The 21,595-nt window shown below is 33.5% G+C and overlaps 1 protein-coding gene across 14 annotated transcripts in view; it reads right to left on the reverse strand.

Moving 5' to 3' along the window:
* NAALADL2 (N-acetylated alpha-linked acidic dipeptidase like 2) overlaps nucleotides 1–21,595 on the reverse strand; it is a 1,343,235-nt gene that overhangs the window by 1,306,700 nt on the left and 14,940 nt on the right. Inside the window, exon 3 of one of the 14 annotated variants that reach the window (XM_042954983.1) lies at nucleotides 19,066–19,083. The exons of the other annotated variants lie outside the window; for them this stretch is intronic. The gene's annotated coding sequence lies outside the window, so the exon portion shown is untranslated. The remainder of the gene's footprint in view (nucleotides 1–19,065; nucleotides 19,084–21,595) is intronic. 14 annotated transcript variants of the gene reach the window in all.

Consider the following 21,595-nt stretch of genomic DNA (forward strand, 5'->3'; position numbering starts at 1 on the left):
CATACCTCTCTATTTAGGTGCCGTCTAGGTTTGTGAGTGATGCCATGGCAGAGTTGGGTAATTATGACAAAGTCGGTATGGTACAAAAAACCACATATGTACTATCTGGCCCTTTATAGATAAAGTTTTCCAATCTCAAAAAAATATTAAAAGGACAATTATAACTTTTAACCCCCATACTTCATATCTTAAGCATCGTTCATTATATTATTCATCTTTTCAACTTATATTTTATAATCCTTAAGGGCAAAGGCTCAACTTTATAAGCACTACACAGTGCTTTGTACTTATTCAGTACTTGATAAACATCTGTTAAATCAGATTAAAAACAATTTACGAGTGCAAAAGAGTTCAATTAATAGCAAATACTAATTAGGATGAGCTCTATAATTGTGGAATAATAAAAGTACACTGCTTTCATCAAGTTAGACTATGATACTGCAATAACCTTTGGGAAGTTAGTGCTAGAGCAGGCTTTAGAGGTCATCAGATCCAATCTACTCCTTTGTAGATAAAACATTGAGGGTCAGAGAGTTTAAATGATTAACCAATGATAAAATAAACGGTTAGTGTTAGAACGAATACTTAAAGTCATGCATGCTAGAGATAAAAGAACCAGATCCTTCAATGGGCAAGCTTCAAGACATATGCAAATCCCACAAATTTTATAACATGCAAAACTATGTATATGTACATGTAAACATGCTCTGGGGAGGAGTTTTATATTCTCATCAGAGTTAAAAAGGAGTTCATAATCCCAAATGATTAAGGAAAAACAAAACTGGGGAAAAGATACTTTTGGAGAATCACTGACTGTACCATCTTGTAAGCAGCAAAGCCATGACTAGCCCACAGGTCTAATTATCATCTCTATGTTTGTCATTCCATCCAAGAGAGCAGCATAAGTACATATTACAACAATGTAAAGAACCACTGTGAATAGCTCTTCAGGCAATCCAGGTATCCCTCTTTATTTTCCCCTAAGGATCCTTTAGTGTATAAGTATTTTTGCAGTACTAGTCAAACCAATCAAACCAAGATTATGGCGGGGGGGCAGGGGGGGAGGATAGTTAATGTTGGGGGAAATATGTATATTTCCTATTTTAAGTAATATTCCAAGGAGGTTACGTAGTATGGGTAAAGAAAAATAATCAGATGTCAAATATTTTATTACTGATACTTCCCATTCTATTTTCTAGCTCTTTATCCACAGACACACAAAAAATTCTTCCAATAAAATGATACAATGAGACTGAGTAGAAAGTACAAGTACATAGTTTTACAAACTCAAACTTGCCTGTGCACACGAGCAGCAAGCCAACGTCTAAGTCATAGGTTCTGAAGCAAAGAAAGCATTATTATCAGATGGGCAACCCAACCCGAAGAAGAGGACTGTTCCCAAAGTTATGTTGCCCAGTTGAGTCTAGGGATAGCTTATATATGTTTGGGGAATGAAGTGAATATATGAAAGGCAGGTGATGGGTCTCTTGAAACCTTGGTAGAGGGTGGGGGAGAGCTTGAACCAATCTGGAGGTACACATTCTTCTGGATAATAATATACCATTTGGGACCTGGTATGATCAGATATGTCAGATAATTTCAAGACAAATGTTACCATCCAGTCACCATGAGGTTTCTATAATCAGTAAGTAAACAGGGAGTAGGGGTGAAAAAGGCAAAGTTAATGATTGATCATGCATGAGGTAAAAGGTGCATAAAAGAGGGATGCCTGGGTAGCTTAGTTGGTTGGGCATCTGACACTTGATTTCAGCTCAGGTCATGATCTCATGGCTCATGGGTTCAAGCCCCGTGTCAGGGTCTGGGCTGACAGTGAGGAGCCTGCTTGGAATTCTCTCTCTCTCTCTCTCTCTCTCTCTCTCATTGCCCTTCTCCTACTTGCCCTCTCTCTCAAAATAAATAAATAAACTTAAAAAAATAAAAGAAAGAAAAAAGGTGCATAAACATAATTAAGTAGGGAACAAAACATAATGTGGAGCTATGTTAATAATATAACTAATAAAACTATAGTGTTGCTTATTCTTGCAAGCATCCCCACTCAAATACTCTGTATGAATTAAAGCTTCAATAGAGAATAATGGGTGACTCTTCCATGTAGTCTAAATCCTAATGTGCACTGTCTCTAAACAGTAGCATTACCATTGCCAAACATCAGACCACACATAAAATGGAACATGAAAACCCGTGAAAAACATGGTACAAGGAAAGGAAGGAAGGAAGGAAGGAAGGAAGGAAGGAAGGAAGGAAGGAAGGAAGGAAGGAAGAAAAGGAGGGGCACCTGGATGGCTCAGTCAGTTAAGGGACCAACTTCAGCTTCATGATCTCAAGGTTCGTGAGTTCAAGTCCCACATCCCACATCGCACATTGGGCTCTCGGCGATAAGCCCAGAACTGGCTTCAGATCCTCTGTCTCCCTCTCTCTCTGCCCCTTCCTCGCTCATTCTCTCATGTTCTCTCTCTTTCTCTCTCTCTCCCTCCCCCAAAAATAAATAAAACATTTGAAGGAAAGGAAAGGAAGGAAAAGGAAAAGGAAAAGGAAAAGGAAAAGGAAAAGGAAAGGAAAAAGGGGCACTGGGTGGCTCAGTAGGTTAAGCGCCCAACTCTTGATTTCAGCTCAGTTCATGATCTCACAGTTCCTGAGATGGAGCCCTGTGTAGGGCTCTGTGCTGACAGTGGGTAGCCTGCTTGGGATTCTCTCTCTCTCTCTCTCTCTCTCTCTCTCTCTCTCTGCCCCTCCCCTGATCTCTGGCACCTGCACGTGCATGTTGTCTCAAAAAAAGAAAAAGAAAAAAGAAAAAAAGAAAACACTTAATTGAAAGTCTAGTGAAAGGAAATTACTAGAATAAGAATTGGTTAAGAAGGTTAAAAACAGTAAAAACAAAAAATTTCATTTGAAGTACTCAAAAAGGCATAAAATACTTAGGACTATTTTCAGTAAGAAAGATCATAGAAACTTTACAGAGAAAACACTAAAATCTTATTAGAGAATATAAAGACATTCCAAAAATGAAAAGTTATTTAATGCTTTGAATAAGAATTCCTAATATTAAAAATATTGCCTCTCAATGTTACTACATATATTTAATAAAATCCAAATTAGAATCCCAATTTTGTCCTTCAGTGGATAAGATTTTCCTAAATTTATATTGAAGAGTAGATGCCCAAAATTTGCAGAAAAAAAATGCTAGAAGGTACATGTACATATGAGAATTTGCCAAAAAAGCCTCTATTATCAAAACATGGGATTAACATAAAAACAAAGAGTAGAAGATAATATGATTATCAGATAGATAATCTCACAAATAATAATAGGCCAGTAAGGAGAAAAGAGTGCATAGCTTAATAAATGGTACTGGCAAAATTAAATATATATACCTGGAAGAAACTAAAATTAGTTGATTATTTTACAACATATCTTTAAAAATTTAGGATTAAAGACTTAAATATAAAATAATAAAACAACAAAAATCCGGTTAAAAATATAGCATATTATATGCATAATGTAGTTTTAGAAGACTTTCATGATCATAATAGAATATATTATAAAATTATAAAATATATTCGACTACACAAAGCTTTAAAACTTTCACATGGCAAAAGATATTTTGAACAAAATCAACAAACCATGTATTTGAAAATAGCATTAAAGAGGGCAATTAAACTCTATGGTATAAAACAGTCCTTAAAACTTGGTAAGGTTGATATAAACAACCCAATGGAAAAGTGGATAATCAAGTGGCAATTTCCATAAACAGAAGCTCAAACTCAGAGATTTGTAAATTAAGGTAACAATGAGCTATCAGTTCCTATTTATCAATCAGATTGGCAAATACTTAAAAGACAGATTACAGACATTATTGGCTATTATTAGAGAATAAATATATTCTCATACATTGCTGGGATAAGAGGTATAAAAGATCATATTTAAGACAAAAACTGGTATTTCTGTTTTTAAAAAAAGAATCTATAGTAAAAATATATGTATTAGTAACTACCCATGAATATTCCCACTGCATATCTTCTCCACTGATATGTAATACACATTTGTTAACATATTTTAATAAGGCTACAGATGAGTACTATATTTTTTGTGCAATTAGAGGGAAAAGTGATAGCCCAAATTACATCTGATTTCTAAAACTGACTAATTTTTTACCACAGTTTGAACAAGTGATATTATAAACATTATTTTTTCTGTATATACTATGGAGAGTTTTTTGTTTGTTTGTTTTTGTTTTTAATTTATTTTTGGGACAGAGAGAGACAGAGCATGAATGGGGGAGGGGCAGAGAGAGAGGGAGACACAGAATCGGAAACAGGCTCCAGGCTCCGAGCCATCAGCCCAGAGCCTGATGCGGGGCTCGAACTCACGGACCGCGCGAGATCGTGACCTGGCTGAAGTCGGACGCTTAACCGACTGCGCCACCCAGGCGCCCCTACTATGGAGAGTTTAAATAGCAATCTGATTAGACTCTAGGTATTTGTGTAACTACACAGTACATAAAATAGTACTGTTTTTCTAATGCTTAAATTCTCAGAAACATTGTTAGAGACTGTCACTAGGGGGAGGTCTTGTTTTCCAGAGTCTAAATTTAAATTACCATAAATCTTACAATTGCAGCACATGTCTATATATAAAAATATATCAGAAAACATAATGCAAAACACGAGACAATATTTCTCCTTTTAAATAAGTCATAAGCTTGTGAAAACACAACCGATCAATATTTGTAAAACATAATGTTAAAGGCAATTTAAAATTTTGCATCATAAATACATCACAAAATTTCCACCTGTAAAATGGAAAATAATAAATCATATTTTACTTTAAACAATCATTAATTGAAGTAAATGGGCATTTTTCTTTTCAGCTAAATGTAGTAACCACTCTTCATTAAACTCTTCCTACATAGATTATAGCTAATGACTTTTCTTCATTAATCTATGAAAACCCATTTCTTTTTTATCACCTTCACACTACAATTGTTCCTTATCAATTCCCATAGAGATACTCATGAGTAACAGTGAAAGAATAATACTTGTATACCTCCTCAGAACAACTATTCACCTATTCTATGACGTTTATAACCCAAGAATGTTAACTCTCTTCAGCTCACTGACTTTCCAGTTATAATCCTTCCCCAGAGGAAATCTATGTGGGGATAATTTTTGCTCTAGGGCCTTTGCAGATTGGTTCCTGATAATAAGAACTGAACAGCTAAACTACAGCATGCAAATTTTTGCTCTGGAAGCATGTTTTTTAATGCTGTAACTGTTATTATTTCAAAAACAAATTAAACAAAGGAGTTCTGTAGAAAGCCAATTAACCAATTTAAGCAGCAACTTAATGCAAATCACTGCCCCTTACTTACACCCAATATGGTGTTTTATGATTCTAAGATGTCAATCTCTGAGTGTACGTCTATAGCAAGTGACTGTTTAAAAGTGACTCAAGGTGCCTATACAAGCATTCCAATGGGATGCATTTGTTAAGTATGAGTTTTGATTTATTTTCACTTCCTACCTCTGCCATGTGGTTTTATTTCTTCAATTTGCTATTATAAATAAAACTGGAAAAGTGTGTGGGAAGAGCACAGGATCAGAATGAGATTCTAACCCAAGCTCTATATGGAAAAACTATATTTGGTCCAAACACCAGATATATGACAGAATGGCCATAAGGAAGACTATTTAATGAATTCAAGACTTTGTGCACATTTTGAAAAAAAAAAGTTGCATGCAAGTAATTTTGCTCTTTCATCTTCATAGAACTTTAGTCCTGATTATAAGCCATTAGGGGTCAATTTCAACAGGAAGTATTTGATTTTTTTAAAAATGTTTCTTCATTTTTTGAGAGTGGAGAGGACAGAGTATGAGGGTGGAGGAGCAGAGAGAGAGGCAGGCACAGAATCTGAAGCAGGCTCCAGGCTCCAAGCTGTCAGCACAGAGCCTGATGTAGGGCCTGAACTCATGAACGGTGAGATCATGACCTGAGCCAAAGTCGGCCAATTAACCGACTGAGCCACCTAGGTGCCCCTTAACAGGAAGTATTTAGACAGACCTACCACAAAGGGACATCTGGTTCCCTGAGGCTTTCATTCCTCCCCTAGACTAGTACTTCAATGCCTCCTCAGTAATTCCCATTTAAAAATATTTAAGTTAGTTAAAGAAAAGTTCAATTGGGTATAGTTCATGAAATCACTTTAGTCAATACAAGTAATGGTTTATATCAATAAATCCATTTCTAAGCATTATTTTTAAATATATTTTTATTAAATACATATTTTAAATATATTATTATACATACTTAATTATTATTAAAAACTAACCTCTGTATTTCTCTAACATACAATATGTGTAGTTTATGTCAAAGTTTACATGGCACACAAACATGTTTTAAGAAATCATACTCATTTTTGAGCATTTATATACCTAGGAACATTTTTTTTCATGTAAAATGGACCATGTGAATAAACTTTGAGAAAAATTAGGATATTATAATGTAACATTAGAGATCAAATTAACTATAAGACAGAAATAAAACTAAAGGAAAGAGAGGAAGACTAAAAATTGGAAGAACAAGATACCACAAGACAAATAAAAAGTATTACATGAAAATAGGAAAAACACATAACTGATCTCTATAAAGTTCTTGGGTATTGTGCTCATCTTCTGCATGCACTTCATTCTATCAGTAATAATTGTGTCAAAAAGACTCTCTCTTTTAGCCTTTGAATAACCACTAACAAATCACAAGGACAGATATTTAGTAAAATCTGCTTATATCTTAACAAACTTGTATAGGGTCTTTGACAAGAAATAATGTTCTCATAAGGATTTGATTATTTCAGTAAGTATTATATCTGGAAAGAACAGTAACATTTTAATTGTATTTAAAGTGTAAACTTTGAATAAATAAATTGCATTATTATTTTGGTGTTAATTTGTAAGATCTGCCAACACAGTGTATGTTTTCCCTTGAGAACTAGAGATAGCTATTCTCTGGAATGGCATCTACCTCTGATGTCTCTTAACCACTGTTTCCTCTGCCCATCTCCTTGAATAAATTCCTCAATGACAGAGTCTCATTTTTTGTCTTAATATCCCTGCACCTAGCATAAAGTCTTATAACCTCTAGGGATTCATGAACTCTGTTTTTTGTATAAACAGATGAATGGCTGGGTTGATGGGACTCGCCTTACAAAAGAAAGAGAAGAAAGGAGGTAAAGCAATGTTCTGTCCCTAGACTGTGAATTCCTTGAGAAAGAGCTCTTTGTTATTTATGTTTATTATTTTAGCAGTTAGTATGGTATCTGGCACATATTAAATCTTCAAATAATGTTTGCAGAATGCAGAATGAATAAGCGCCTGATTTATGCTGGAATTTCACTGAGTATGTGATTCTTACAACAGTTTGTATTATTAATTAGAAATTTAGTCAATCCTTTCATAAATTACTCTTTTGGGGAGTGCCTGAGTGGCTCAGTCAGTTGGGCAGCCAACTACAGCTCAGGTCATGATCTCATGGTCTGTGAGTTTGAGCCCCGCGTCAGGCTCTGACCTGAGCGCTCAGAGCCTAGAGCCTGCTTCCGATTCTGTGTCTCCCTCTCTCTCTGTCCCTTCCCTGCTTGCTCTCTCTCTCGCTCTCTCTCTCAAAAATAATAAACAATAAAAAAATTTGCTCTTTTTGGTTCTAACTTTAGTCCCTGTAACCACCTTTTTTATGAGCCTAAAAGAAACTAATTTCACAAATTACATAGAGTATTATATTTATTATTTTTATGATCATCCCTTATATATCTTACTCAAATTTTAATATTTCCTGTAAAATGTATTTTATATATGCTGCAACATCAATATTATCCACTTTGTTTTCTAATAGTACATTTTTCCCTTTTAATGATTTTATGTAAAAAAATTTTTAATCAAACCAGTCCATGTTTTCCTTAATGTCATGTTTCTTTGCTTTTAGACACTGAAATTCCTTTCCCTTCTGATATTTAATATTCAATTTTACTTTTTCTAATTCACCAGTGGCTTCCTTTTTTTTTAAATTTTACTACTATTCCAGGTAGAATTTATTATGCCATGACCTGTTAGGTAAGAATCTAATCATTTTCCTAATCCCTATGAAAAAGTCCAAACACCATGTATTACATATGATTTCTCTTCTCACAAATTTGAGCTCTTTGATCATATATTTATACATATAAGCAATTCTTATTCTAAGGCCAACGTCTGTATCAGACTGTGGTAAGCAACAGAGTGTAACTCATACCTATGTAACATCCTGTGTGTGCTACACCCAATACAATGGAATAAACTGCTAGGCACTTAAATAAACGCTTTCTATTAACAAAATTCTCAGGTATTTGACCTGCTCTGAGATCTAAATATGATAATGAAAATGCATATGTCATTCTCCCATAGTATACTAGAAGACCCTTTAAAGCAAAACACCTGTCTCCCTCATTTTCAGATCCCACATTCTTAGGATAGTGCCCAACAAAGAGACTCAACAAGCATTTGCTGAAGTGAGCCCAATTATGGCAAGACTGAAAAACAGTCCCATAAGAAAGATGATTTAAATGCAAAAGATGGGAGATTTTTTTCAAGTAACTGGAAGAAGTTAAGCAGTGGCAGAATTTTACAAGAAACACAAAACTACAAAATACAGATTTCATCAAACTCACTATTCACACCAATAACTATGTAAAAATTATTGATTTTCAAATAACTCCCCTTTATAATATAGGTTAGATTAGGTTGGTTCATACTTTCAGTGATGACAAAAATCACTCTGGCAAAATACACTTTAATTCTCGTTTTTTATTAACTAGTACATAATAATTCTTCAATCAAAAATCTCATTTCTAATACGACTTGAGAATGTTCCATTTATAAATGGAAACTTGTGACCCTAATTTTCAAAGTCTGAAGGCTCATGACTACATTCAGTGTTTTTAAAGGAATCTTAATTTCAACTTTGTTAATTAAAATTTGTGAATCAATGGCCTGAGGAAATTTTCACTAGGAATATGTTAAATTCAATAAGGCATTATTTAGACAACATATGTAATTTCCTTTAAGCTAAGTTGTGAAAGGATGAGATACTATTTTATACTGGCCTCAAAATGTGAATTTATCAGAAAAACATTCTCCAAAAAACATCTAATTAAATAGTGAATTCCAAAACAAATGGATGTATTTTATCTTCCTTAGTCCAACATTGTTATTATTATCACATCCCTCCTCTCCACCCCACCCTACCCCAGAAAAACTTCTGCCAACTTTTATATATTCTCATGAGGTAAGGCTACTCTTAATTATGAACTTAATGTATCATGACTCTTAAATATGTCTAGGCACATTTTTGTCTTTTCAGTAAAAACAACAGGTTAGCAAGTAAACAGAGTAATCAGAAAAGGGAAAAGATCCAAGATCCAAGTCTCCCAACTTTGAAAGAGAATTCCATTGACATAGAAAATAAGGAAAGTTCACAGGAAGGAACCAAGTTTCATTAAGATTAGGGGACTCCTGTTATTAGCCAGAGTAGGAGGAAACATGAGGAGGCTGGCACTCTGAAAAGTGAGTACAGAGATGAATGCTCCCCCATAGATGTGACTTAGTTAAGCAGAAAGTGGTATTTTCTTGAAGCAGATCATATCAGAATGCAAGAGAGGCTTTCAAAACTTAACAGTCCTATTGCTTCTAGGCATTCTGGCTGAGATCAGATGTAGTGGCAATCCTCAACCACTAACCAGTCTACTAATTCAAGCTGGCAGGTGTGGCAGGGTGGGGTGAACAGTAGGAGATCACTAACATTCACCAAGATAAGTATTATTAGCCCCATTCTGCATATTTGGAAATTTAGGTTTGACGTTCATAAGAAAGAAAAGAAAATCACATGGCTAACTGGAGGGGGTATCAGGGTTTGAACACAAATTTCTCTGATTCCAAAGATTATGTATGCTCTTTCCACTTTACCACATTCACAGGATTGTGTCAGAAGAAATCTTTAAAGTCCTAGGTAGAAAATTACAGGACATTGAAACTGAGGTGTTTTCATTTCTCCTACCCATGTAAAGTAGCGATATTGGAAAATAACCACAACTATGGAAAAGGAATAGCTTGTTGTATAGATGGCTCTATAAGGGCAACATCTGGTTCTGAACAGTACTTGGATTCACTGCACTGTGAGATGCAACTCATGTCTAGTGGAATAGACTGAAAATACATGGTTGGCAAAAACAATAATTCTGTCCTCAAGTTTAATGAAATGATGAATAAAGCACAGAGAGATCTGACATTTTAAAACAAAGAGAAACATTATAAATGGAATGTTGTGATCCCTCCTTCTTTCCCTGATGCTCAACAAGTCTCCTCTATACACACTCACTCATACACACACTCATATATATATATATATATATATATATATATATATATATATATATATATATATATATACATACACACACACACACACACACACACCCACACTGGTACTCTGAGGACAAGTCTTGTTTCCTGGGCCTTGTTTCTCAAGCACCAGGAACAATCCCATGTACTTAGCTGCTCAATAAATACTCGCTGAATGAATGGAAACAAATGATAGAGAAAGTGGAACTATTCAATTCCTATTAGTTCTATCAAGAATGATCTTCAAACCGAAAAAGGTATAATAAACATGGTTAGGAGCTAACTGAAAGCTAAGATAGATAGACAGCAAGAGTACCTGGCTGTCTTAAATGAATGATTTCAACTCTTCAGTCCCAGACAAATTCTAATTCAAAATTCTCTCATGAAGTATAGATATGACCACTGAGTGTGCCATAAAACTGAGACTGGAAAATAAATCCTGATTCTCAAAAGAGTAAAGGATAGCAATTAGAGAGAATAGAAACAGTCATATAATCCCTAGCAAACTTCTAGAATACATCTTTTAAAAATAATTATTTAATAGATGATTTGTGAGCTCTTATGAAACACTTGATCATCAAGACCTATTGTGAGTTCATTAAGAATTCTTCATTAAGAAGATTTTAATAATCTTCTCTTAGAATTACTAACCTGGAAAATTAAAGACACACTAAAGCTATTAACAGTAATGTCAACACTCATTGAATACTGACTTTACTTAATATTTTAATTGAGTATTATCTCATTTAATCCTTATAATAACCCTATTAAAGAAAATATAATTACTGTATTTTAAAAATGAGGAAACTGAGTCATATAGAGATTAAAGCAACCTACTCAAGGTCATGGAGTTAATCACTTGTGGGCATTGGATTCAAACCCAGAACACTCTTCTTCCAAAGGCTTTGTTCTTATAATTGCTGTGTAGGGTGCCTCATATAAGATACCTAGGAAAAAATCTGATAAAGTCTCTCATGGAATTCGTGTGGAAATGAAAGCACATAGTGAGCTGGTTGATCTTTTAAGCAGGCAGCTTCAAAGCTGGCTGAACATTTGCCAAGATGGATGGTGACACAGAAAGAAATAAAAAGGAAAGAAAAGAAGGAAAGGGAAAAGAAGGAAAGTTTGTCCACTGATCAAATGTGATCAATCCTAATATATTGTACATCTTGGTCCACTGCACACGTGTGTGTGTGTGTGTGTGTGTGTGTGTATATACACTTAATTAAGATATTTTCAATGGAACAATATTTACTCTTCTGTGTATAATGCAAAGCAGTATTTTCCATTTTACATGGTTCTATTTCTTTTTTCTTTTGAATGCTAATTGTAACTCACTAAATTGACTTCATAGCTGACCACTGAGTAGCATCCTGCAGTTTAAAGAACCCTATTCCAGAGAATCCCTGCAAGGATACACAATGAAATATTAATAGAGGCTATGATGAGTGCCATTTGGAATTACCTTCTTGCTTTTCGAAATGTTTAAAAAAATTGTCTACAATGAACAAATGAGAATTATAAGAATAGTTTATATAAAAAATAAAAAGTACAGTAACTATAGAGACAATAATTAACAGCAGTTCATATGAAAAATATCTAGGTACTCTAATGGACTTCAAACTCAAAATGAGACAACAATGTGCCTTAAGTGCCAAAAGAACTTGTGTATTCTTAGCATTAAAACACACACACACATCATCATCATCATCATCATCATCATCATCATCATCATCATCATCTAAAACAAGGCAGGTAAGAGCCCTACTATCCTTTGCATATTCAGATCCTATCTAGAAATTTGTGTTCGCTTCTGCATACCACATGTCCATTGAAGAATATCCACAGAAACAGAATAATAAAGTCTGGAAATTGTGTAATATGAAGAATAGTCAAAAGAACAAGGTTCTTTAATCTGATGTCTCTTTTCAAATATCTGAAGACCTTTTATTTAAATAACAGTCACAGATCAGAGTTAAGATCTAATAAACAGAAGTCATACAAGAGGTAAATATGGGTAGACTTTAGCCTCACATAAAAAGGAATTCTAACACTATTTAGCAAGAGAATCCACTGCCTCAAATCCGAACAATGGACACTGTTTACAAGATTCCCCACAACAATCTGACCCCTCATTTCATGAAATGAATTTGAATTTTTCAGTACCTTCAGACTAGTAATGTCCAGTTCCCAGATCTCTGTCCTGCCCTAGACAGATCTTTTCTCATTGTAGCAAAGTGAACAAAACTAATAGCTACCTTGGGAGGGTAAGCAAGTCCTATCAATGACAGTGTTCAGACACACATGATAGATAACCAATTATTTGGGATACTGTATAAGAGAACTGCTGTGTCAGGAGAGTTAGACTAGCCAGTCAGTACTGTACTTTCCCAAAAGGAACACTGTAATTTTTATCTTAATGAAAAAAATCCCCTTTGCTATGACAAAATAGATGTAATTTCAGAAGAACAAAATTAGGATTCCTAAGAGGGAGTTTATAGTGTAATTCTTAAATAGAGATAGATTTTGGTTCTACCATATGCATTCTTCCTTCTGTGGGAGATATTTTATGTGCTTACAAGCTATCTGAATATGTATCAGTTTATTCCTTTCTTTTTACACAGGAGTCTTAGCACACATATTGTTTTACACCATTTTTTTCCCACATAATAAATCTTAGAGGATTTTTCATTTCAGTACCTAAACTGCATCAACATTTTATATAGCTACATAGTATTCCATTTTATAGAAGTGCATGTTCCTTTAACTAGTCCATAATGGACAGTGATTCAGAATGTTTCAAATCTTTGCTATTACAATGTTATAACAACCTTATAAATAAATCATGCCACATGTATAAGTATACCTATAGAAATAGAAATGCTGTATTACAGGGGTATGTATTGTTAATTTTCATAAATACTAACAAATTGCTGTCCAAAAAAACCCTGACATTTTAGACCCCCACCAGCAATATATGAGGGCCCCTGAATTCCCTCAGCTTTAATAATGCAACAATTTTCTGTGTGTTTTACTGTGAAAAGTCTCATATTTGAAGATAGGATACATAAACCATAAAAAATGTTCTAATAGGTCTTGCACTCATTAAGCTAAGAGAGTGGACAATATATGAAAAGCACCATTGGGAATTATGACTTCACCGAAGTGCTGTGAAAAAAAATGAAGCAAATTATAGCAGTAACATTAACATAAAGCAGCAGTATATTTAACGATGGATACCCAGATGTCCTGTGTATGAAACCCAATTTACCTTAATAAAACCCCTCAAGGTTGCTGTAAGGGAGTTGGTAGGGGGATGGGCTAAATGGGTGATAGGCCTTTGGAGGGCACTTGTTGGGATGAGCACTATGTGTTATATGTAAGTGATGAATCACTAAATTCTATTCCTGAAACAATTATTATACTATATGTTAACTAGCTTGGATTTAAATAAATTTTTTTAAAAAACCCTCAAACCCAAATTCTGTTATGGTTAATACTGAAGGTAAAGTCCTTACATGGGGTCACTTAGGCCCTTAAGCACAACTAAGATTCAATTTTCTCATTGGAAATCCTAATTATGTTTGACATACGATGCTGCAAGGTCACTGAAGACACATGGCAAAAAAACAGAAATACTCTATCCTTCCTCGATCCTTTCCTTAATAGCATAAATGAAACAGGACTACCAACCAGTATGATAAAATTTCAATGCACCGTGGCAACCAGTAGTGGTCACTAAATCCATTTTTCCTTTGCTTCATAGTAACAGAGTTTTAGGTGAATGAGTGGCCCCCTATAGAGAGACGGCACTTCCCAGCTTTCCTTGCAGCCCCTGTGTAGCCATGTGACAATTTGGAATGGAATGTGAAAACTGAGGGCTACTTTCTTAAAGGAAATTGTTTTCCTTCTGCTCTTCTGCTCTTTCCCTCTTTTCTCAAACTAGAATACAGACATGGTAGTGATCCAGATTTAATCTTGCTGACAAGAACAATGTCCTACAAGACTGCAGAACAGTAACATGAAGTGAATTTGGGACTGCTAACTTTGTGAAGCCAACCACTTTGACAGTCTGGACTACCCTACCACTGTTACATGAAAGAGAAATAAGCTTCTATCTTATTTAAGCCAATGTAAATGCTGGGTCTCTTTGTTATAGTATCTTTGTCTCTACAAATATGCACATAAACACACACACAAACATGTGCATATATTCACACTTAAGATAGGACAGTGAGAGATTAAGGAAAACCTGAAGTAAAAATAAAAGGAAAAGGTGTTTGTTTAGGCATCAGAGTGTAAGAATACAACTAAGAAATAAAGATGATTACAGGGGCACCTGGGTGCCTCAGTTGGTTGAGCGTGTGACTCTTGATTTTGGCCCAGGTCATGATCTCATAATTCATGAGATCAAGCCCTGCATCGGGCTCTGTGCAGACAGCGCAGAGCCTGCTTGAGATTCTCTCATTCTCCCTCTCAGTCTCTCTCTCTCATCCCTCTCTCTGCCCCTCCTCCCCCACTCATGCATGCACACTCTCTCTCAAAATAAACTTAAAAAAGAAATAAGGATGATTACAAATTAATAAACAGGAAGAGAACATTAGAGAACTGACCAAAAAGAGGACTGATATCAGAAATATATTTTCTATGTTCAGAAAATCAATATAACATTGCAAAAGCATTAGAAGAAAAAAATGCATTGTAGTTCACAACACCTTGTTTTTTATTCAAATGATTACTCCTCACAGCAGAAAAGCACAGTAATTCAAATATAATTAACTGAATTTAGAAACATTTAAATTCATTTAAACTTCCAGTGGATTATGTAACAAATGTAATATCTTAGCTTGATTAAATAGTGACAAATAAAACTTTTATGAGAAAAGATGTTGAAATGCATTCAGTAATTACCGAATATATACTAGACAGAAACTGCTGGATATGGGGATATCAAGGTAAATAAAATAGTTTTTTTCAGAAAAGAGCAGCAAATTTCATTAATTGTGTTGATATATAAAGATAAATTTTTTCTGTTCAATTGTGTCAAAATTGCTTTCTTCAATATCAATTACTTGAACAGTTATTTTTTTTTAAGAACACATACACACAGAATATACATATATACTGAAACTCTTTAATACAGGATCCTTCAAGAAAAAGTCTTCATTGTATATAAAAATAAGTTTCAAGAAAAAGTTATTTTGAACTATAATGAAAATTCATACTACATATACTTTAAAATTATCAATAGCTTTCCATCATTAAGCACTGTTCTTAAAGATACCAAAGATTCTTAGGCCTTTTTATATAAACCAACTGCTCAATAAGGATTGTAAAATGCTTAAAATAACAGCATAGTCACTAAATTCTTTCCTTCTATTCTACATTATTTATTTGAACTATTAGAGAAAATATTGGCAAACACTTTGAAATTTCATTTAACACCTGAAAAATGAATCATAATGGGATATCTTAAAATGTTATCTACTTGAAAATGACAAATACTTAGTTCAATTAAAAGTAATGTATATATTAAATATAACTTAACATTCACTTGGAATTTTGTCAACTGAATCATTGCTTTAAAGTCACTCTTTAATGCATCAAAATCCTGGAGAAACTATTATTTTAGACAAATTTTGCCACATGAAAACATCATTGTTACAATTTTATTCATTTTTAAAAGTTGTTGGAATCTTACAAACCACCCTACCACTGTTATGTGGAGGAGAAATAAGCTTTTATTTTTAAGACAATGTGAATAAACAGTTTATTGATGAAATGACATCCTCCCTCCTAAGAAGTACCAGAAATTACAATTAGTAAAGTAGAAAACTAAGATAAATTACTTACAAAAAGTGAGTCTGACAACTAACTTTAAAATGATCATTTTAGAGTTCAATTTATAAAGGTTTTATATGATAAAACCTATTACTGTTTAACTTATTTCTTAAAATAAAAAACCCTTTGCAGAATCGTATTTGCTTATCTAACCCCCCTTCAACTTGACCCCTAGTCTTCCCTTCAAGCTTGGCTACAAAAGTCCTTCTCGTGTAGTTGATATTTTTCATTATTTTTTTATCCTTTTCTCTTAGTGTTCCAACATTCTTACTGTTCCCAGGGAATGGGAGGCTTTTTACATAGTAGGACAAAAGTATACACAGCAGAGATAGCTGAGAACCAGAAGCAGTCCTGCTGGTTCCTCCCCACAGGAGATAATGTGCTGTAATGCAGATTTTGCTCGACTCTCTGCAGGATCTCACAAAATCTGCAAATCCCTCCCAGCAGACCCAGCAACAAAACTATATTTTCCTGTCTCCTCTATACAATGGTTTGTTTTATGTAGCATTCTTTGAAAGAAGGTGATTCACTGAGCACAAGTTATCAGAGGCTGAGCAATTACTTTACTTTTAAACTCTGCATGTTCCCATGGCTAATTAAAGCCCAGAGATATATAGACTGTTCACAAGTAGCTTTGTAATGATAGGAGACAACACTGATAATGAAGCAAATAGGATTACTGAATGGCCATTTTTTTTAAACTACACTCTAGTAGCGCCTCTGCATTATAAACCAATTGGCCAGTTAAAAAGAAAATAAATAAACCCTTAATTTTTAAGACCTTTTCTATTCTAACTCTAATATGAACTGGGTTATTTTAGCTATCTTCACTGTGTGTTAATACCAGTTCTAAATGGGGCCTTTTGCCTTTTATTACTTTCACTTTAAGAATATACTGCTGGAGCTGCTATCTCTTAACTCAGAGATGCTTGTACTAACACCTTTTTACCAACACCGACTTAATTCTCTAAATTACCTCGGCTAGTCAATTTTGAATCCAGATTTATTTCTACTTTTCAGAGCACCAGGCATTTTGTACGCAGATACCTACAATATTGAAGATTTTTCCATTTCATCTTTAGCAACTCTTCATTAGTTTTCACAATACTTTCATATTTTTGTTCCTAAAAAATCATTTTTAGAAGTCCATGATATCTTCAATAAATACGTTAAGTATTTTGAGAAGTGCTTGATTACTAAATTAACTTAAAAACATCATAGGGAATTTTACTTCCAATTTCAATAGATTTGTGGAAAAAATGGTTATATATTCTGATTTGATTTCCATTTAGAAAGATAGTGGCCGCATTGTTTTATTCGAATATTCATTAAAGCTGTCTTTGCGTTGAGTTCTGGAGGATTTTGCAAAAGCCAAGGATACATGCTCTAATAATAACCTATCCCTTATGGAAATAAAAAAGAAATATTTAAGAAGGAAATATTTTAAAACAAAAATCAGGGTTCTTTATGTGTAAGCTAATATTTTTTCTCATGCCTTCTAAGTAAAACAATGGTATTAAACAGAGTATTAAAATTAGAGATATTTTTGCAATAAAAACCTGATAAAGAACAAATCATATCTCGTTATATGACAAAATCTTAAAATAATCTAAGTATTCCACTTAAAATATACAATAAAATATACAATTTATTATTACCACCGCAAAATATTCTTTTAACAAGATGTGAAATTCATAGCATATAATGCCAGATAAGCTATTTATTCTTTAAAATAATTTTGCCATATAGATATTAGAAGACCAAGAAACTCACACATGCACACATATGTACAAAAACACTACGGTCTTAGAAGTTCTGCAAAATATATATAAGAACTGTAGTACAGCAGGCCAATATTATCAAAGAACATCTTGTTAAACAAAAATCTAGACCTTGGTTTATTATTATATTTTGTGACTACTTCCAGAAACAATTTCAACATTAAATTTCATTTCACAAGCTTATTTTTAAAATAAATTACAATCAAGTCTGAGGAAAGGAATGTTGAGGGAAGTTTCCCAGTAAACTTACATTATTTTGAATAGAAATGTACTTTTGCATAGAGTGGTAGTATTTTTTTTTTTCCAATATGAATGAAAAGATCTTAAACTAGGGAAAAAGCCACACAGCCTTACCAAGGAATCTAAAGACCAAGCATTTTGTTCAATAATCTTGTCCATAACACTATCTATCTCTTCCTACAAAATGACAAATTTTATTGAAAAGAATATAACTATTAAACTCAGATATGCCCCTTATAGCCAACAGAATATTTATAATATAGTACTGACAAACTGTTGTTGTACTCTTGAAATCAATAAAAAGTAAATTATACATAAAAAATCAATACTTAATTCATGCAGCCATCAGTATTAATATTGGTGTAAAACACTTCATTTTACATACAACTGAGGTAAAATGCTTCATACTAGAAAAAAATTTAAACTGTACGGTGAATAAGTAGTACTTCATTCCTTATATTCTATTAAGCATCTTTGTATACATTCTCTCAAAGTATATTTATAGCTCTCACACTGCATAAGGACCTCCTATTGAGGTTCATGGTACCTTAAAGGAGCATATATAACTTTACTTACGTACAATCACAATACATCAATCACAGCTAAACTGAAGCTGTCATACCAGTAGCAGAAAACAGGGAGTTTTTCAGATTATAAAGAACAGGGAGGAAAAAATCCCAGGAATTAGCTAGCATGTAACTGGGGGGGAATGAAAGAAGGAAAGAAATATCTAATCTTAAGAAGAGTTTTATCAATAAGCTTACCCAATTCAAGATGAAAGCCTCAAAAAAAAAAAAAAACTTGCATTAATTTAAAGATTTAATATTTATGCAAACAACTCAAATGTCGAACAACAGAGATATAGATTTATTATGGCCAAGCCAGATAATGTATCATTGGTTAATCAATAATTATATTTATAAGGTTTAAAATAATATTTGGAATACTATAGCTATATAATATACTCTCTATATATTATAATATACTCCCTCTATATAATATATATTGCGTTGAAAAAGCAAAATGTTAAAAAATTTCTGGTATGATCTCAAAAATGTAAAGAAAAAATAAAATAGAAAAAAAATCAGAAGAAAAAAATGCTGAGATTTTTAAGAAAGTATCTCTGGGTAGTAACTAACAGGTGATTTTTTTTTCTATATATATATATATACACATATACATACATACATACATATATATATATATGTATGTATGTATGTATATATATATATATTTTTTATTTCCAGGCTTTCAGAATTTTCTACAATAACTCTGTATTTTCATCATTAGAAATCATTAGAAAAAATATTTATATACATAGAATTTTTGTTTTCAAAAACAGTCTCTGAAAGTCAATTTGAAATCAATGTAATAAATCAGAGAAACACTCTGTTTTTAAACAGTTTTATAGTTGACCCTTGAACAACATGAAGGAGTTAGGGGTACTGACCCCTGCATGGCCGAATATCTTGAAAATCTACATATAACCTTTGACTCTCCAAAAACAACTACTAAAACAACTACTACTGTTGACCAGAAGCCTAACCTATACCATAAAACCGTTGAATAACACATATTTGTATATGTATATGTATTATATAGTATATTCTTAAAATAAAGATAGCTAAAGAAAAAAAATGTCATTAATAATGAGAAAATACATTCACTGTACTATTAAAAAAAATATGTGCATAAGTGGACCTGTGCAATTCAAACCCATGTTGTCCAGAGTCAACTGTACTTTGCTTTCAGAAAATTACACAATAAGTAAACAAGTCTTAAATATATTATCTAGATCACTGAGATCTTTCTATTCAAACTTCAAGCAGGAATAAATACTAAATGTTTCCATTTATCTCACAGTTTTTATACATGAACATAAAAGCTAACCAAACACACTGATCTTGGAATTCTTTCTCTTCTTGATCCAAGAAGAAAACAGAGTTAGGGCTTATATGATACGAAAAAGGAAAAAAAAAAAAAAAACAGAAATAGTTCTGAGTATGCTTTATTCTATATGTTGATTCCAGATGACATGACTCTTAATATACTCTAATATATCCCTTTACCTATTGGGGATTATTTATAGTTGTTATTGGTGGAGGAGAAGGATTGTTTGGTGTTTTTTGTGGGTTGTTGGTTTTTTTGTTTGGTTGGGGTATTTTTTTGCTTTTTCATTTTGCTTTAGCAGCATGAATTTATGTTCCTATGAGATCTCTGTAAAGCAGTTTGTATTTTTAATCTTAGTAATGTTGCCAGTGTCCCATTAACATGTTAAGGCAACTTTCCAAAAAATTAAGTAATTTTTTCACATCACTTCATAATTACAGAGCACGTACAATATAACATGCAGGTGGGTTTTGAAAACATGAACAAAAGGCAAGATTGCTGTCATTAGGAAGTCTAATGCCACTTTGTAAAGCTTCAGTTGAATATCATTTCAAAGACTGTATCTAAGTGAAGAAACTATCTTTGAAGCTTACAATGGTACACTTCATTTGAGGATCCTAAAGTGCTTTATAAGTCAGCATTTTTAATTCCCATTTTGAGGGTGAAGCACTCAGTGATTCTATAACTGGGCTAGCATTACAGAATGAATCCAGCAGACACCAAGAATTCCAAATAAGCATTCTTCCAATTCACTATCCGCTACATGTTCTTAGCATGCAAACCTCATTTAACACTGACACTGAGAAAGCCAACTAAGGAAATAGCCTTCATTTTCATTTTCCCCTCTTCCCCCACTATCCTCAAACTTAACCTATCATCGATTTTAAAACACACTGGTCTCTTAGCATCTCTCTCATCATAAGTATCCATCCTTCATATCATCCAGTTCTCACCTGGGCCTTTTCTCCCCAAACAGTACTACAGATCCTGGATGAGTGTCTCCTATATCTTTTGGGCTTCATGGACCCATAAAGTTTTTCGTTTTGTTTTGTTTTGCTAATTTTTTTTAATGTTTTTATTTATTTTTGAGACAGAGAGCATGAGCAGGGGAGAGGCAGAGAGAGAGGGAGACACAGAATCTGAAGCAGGCTCCAGGCTCCGAGCTGTCAGCACAGAGCCCAATTCGGGGCTCGAACTCACAGACTGTGAGATCATGACCTGAGCCGAAGTCGGACGCTCAGCTGACTGAGCCACCCAGGCAACCCCCCCATAACGTTTTTTAAAAAGTCAAACAAAATAATATGAGAGTATTAATACAGAGTTACCAACTTTTTATTTTGTCAATATTGTTACTCCCAAGAGTAGGATACAGTTACAAAATAAAAAAAACGGTGGAAAAACTTA

This window comes from Panthera leo, chromosome C2 (assembly GCF_018350215.1).
Source record: "Panthera leo isolate Ple1 chromosome C2, P.leo_Ple1_pat1.1, whole genome shotgun sequence".
NCBI classification, from domain to species: Eukaryota; Metazoa; Chordata; class Mammalia; order Carnivora; family Felidae; genus Panthera; species Panthera leo.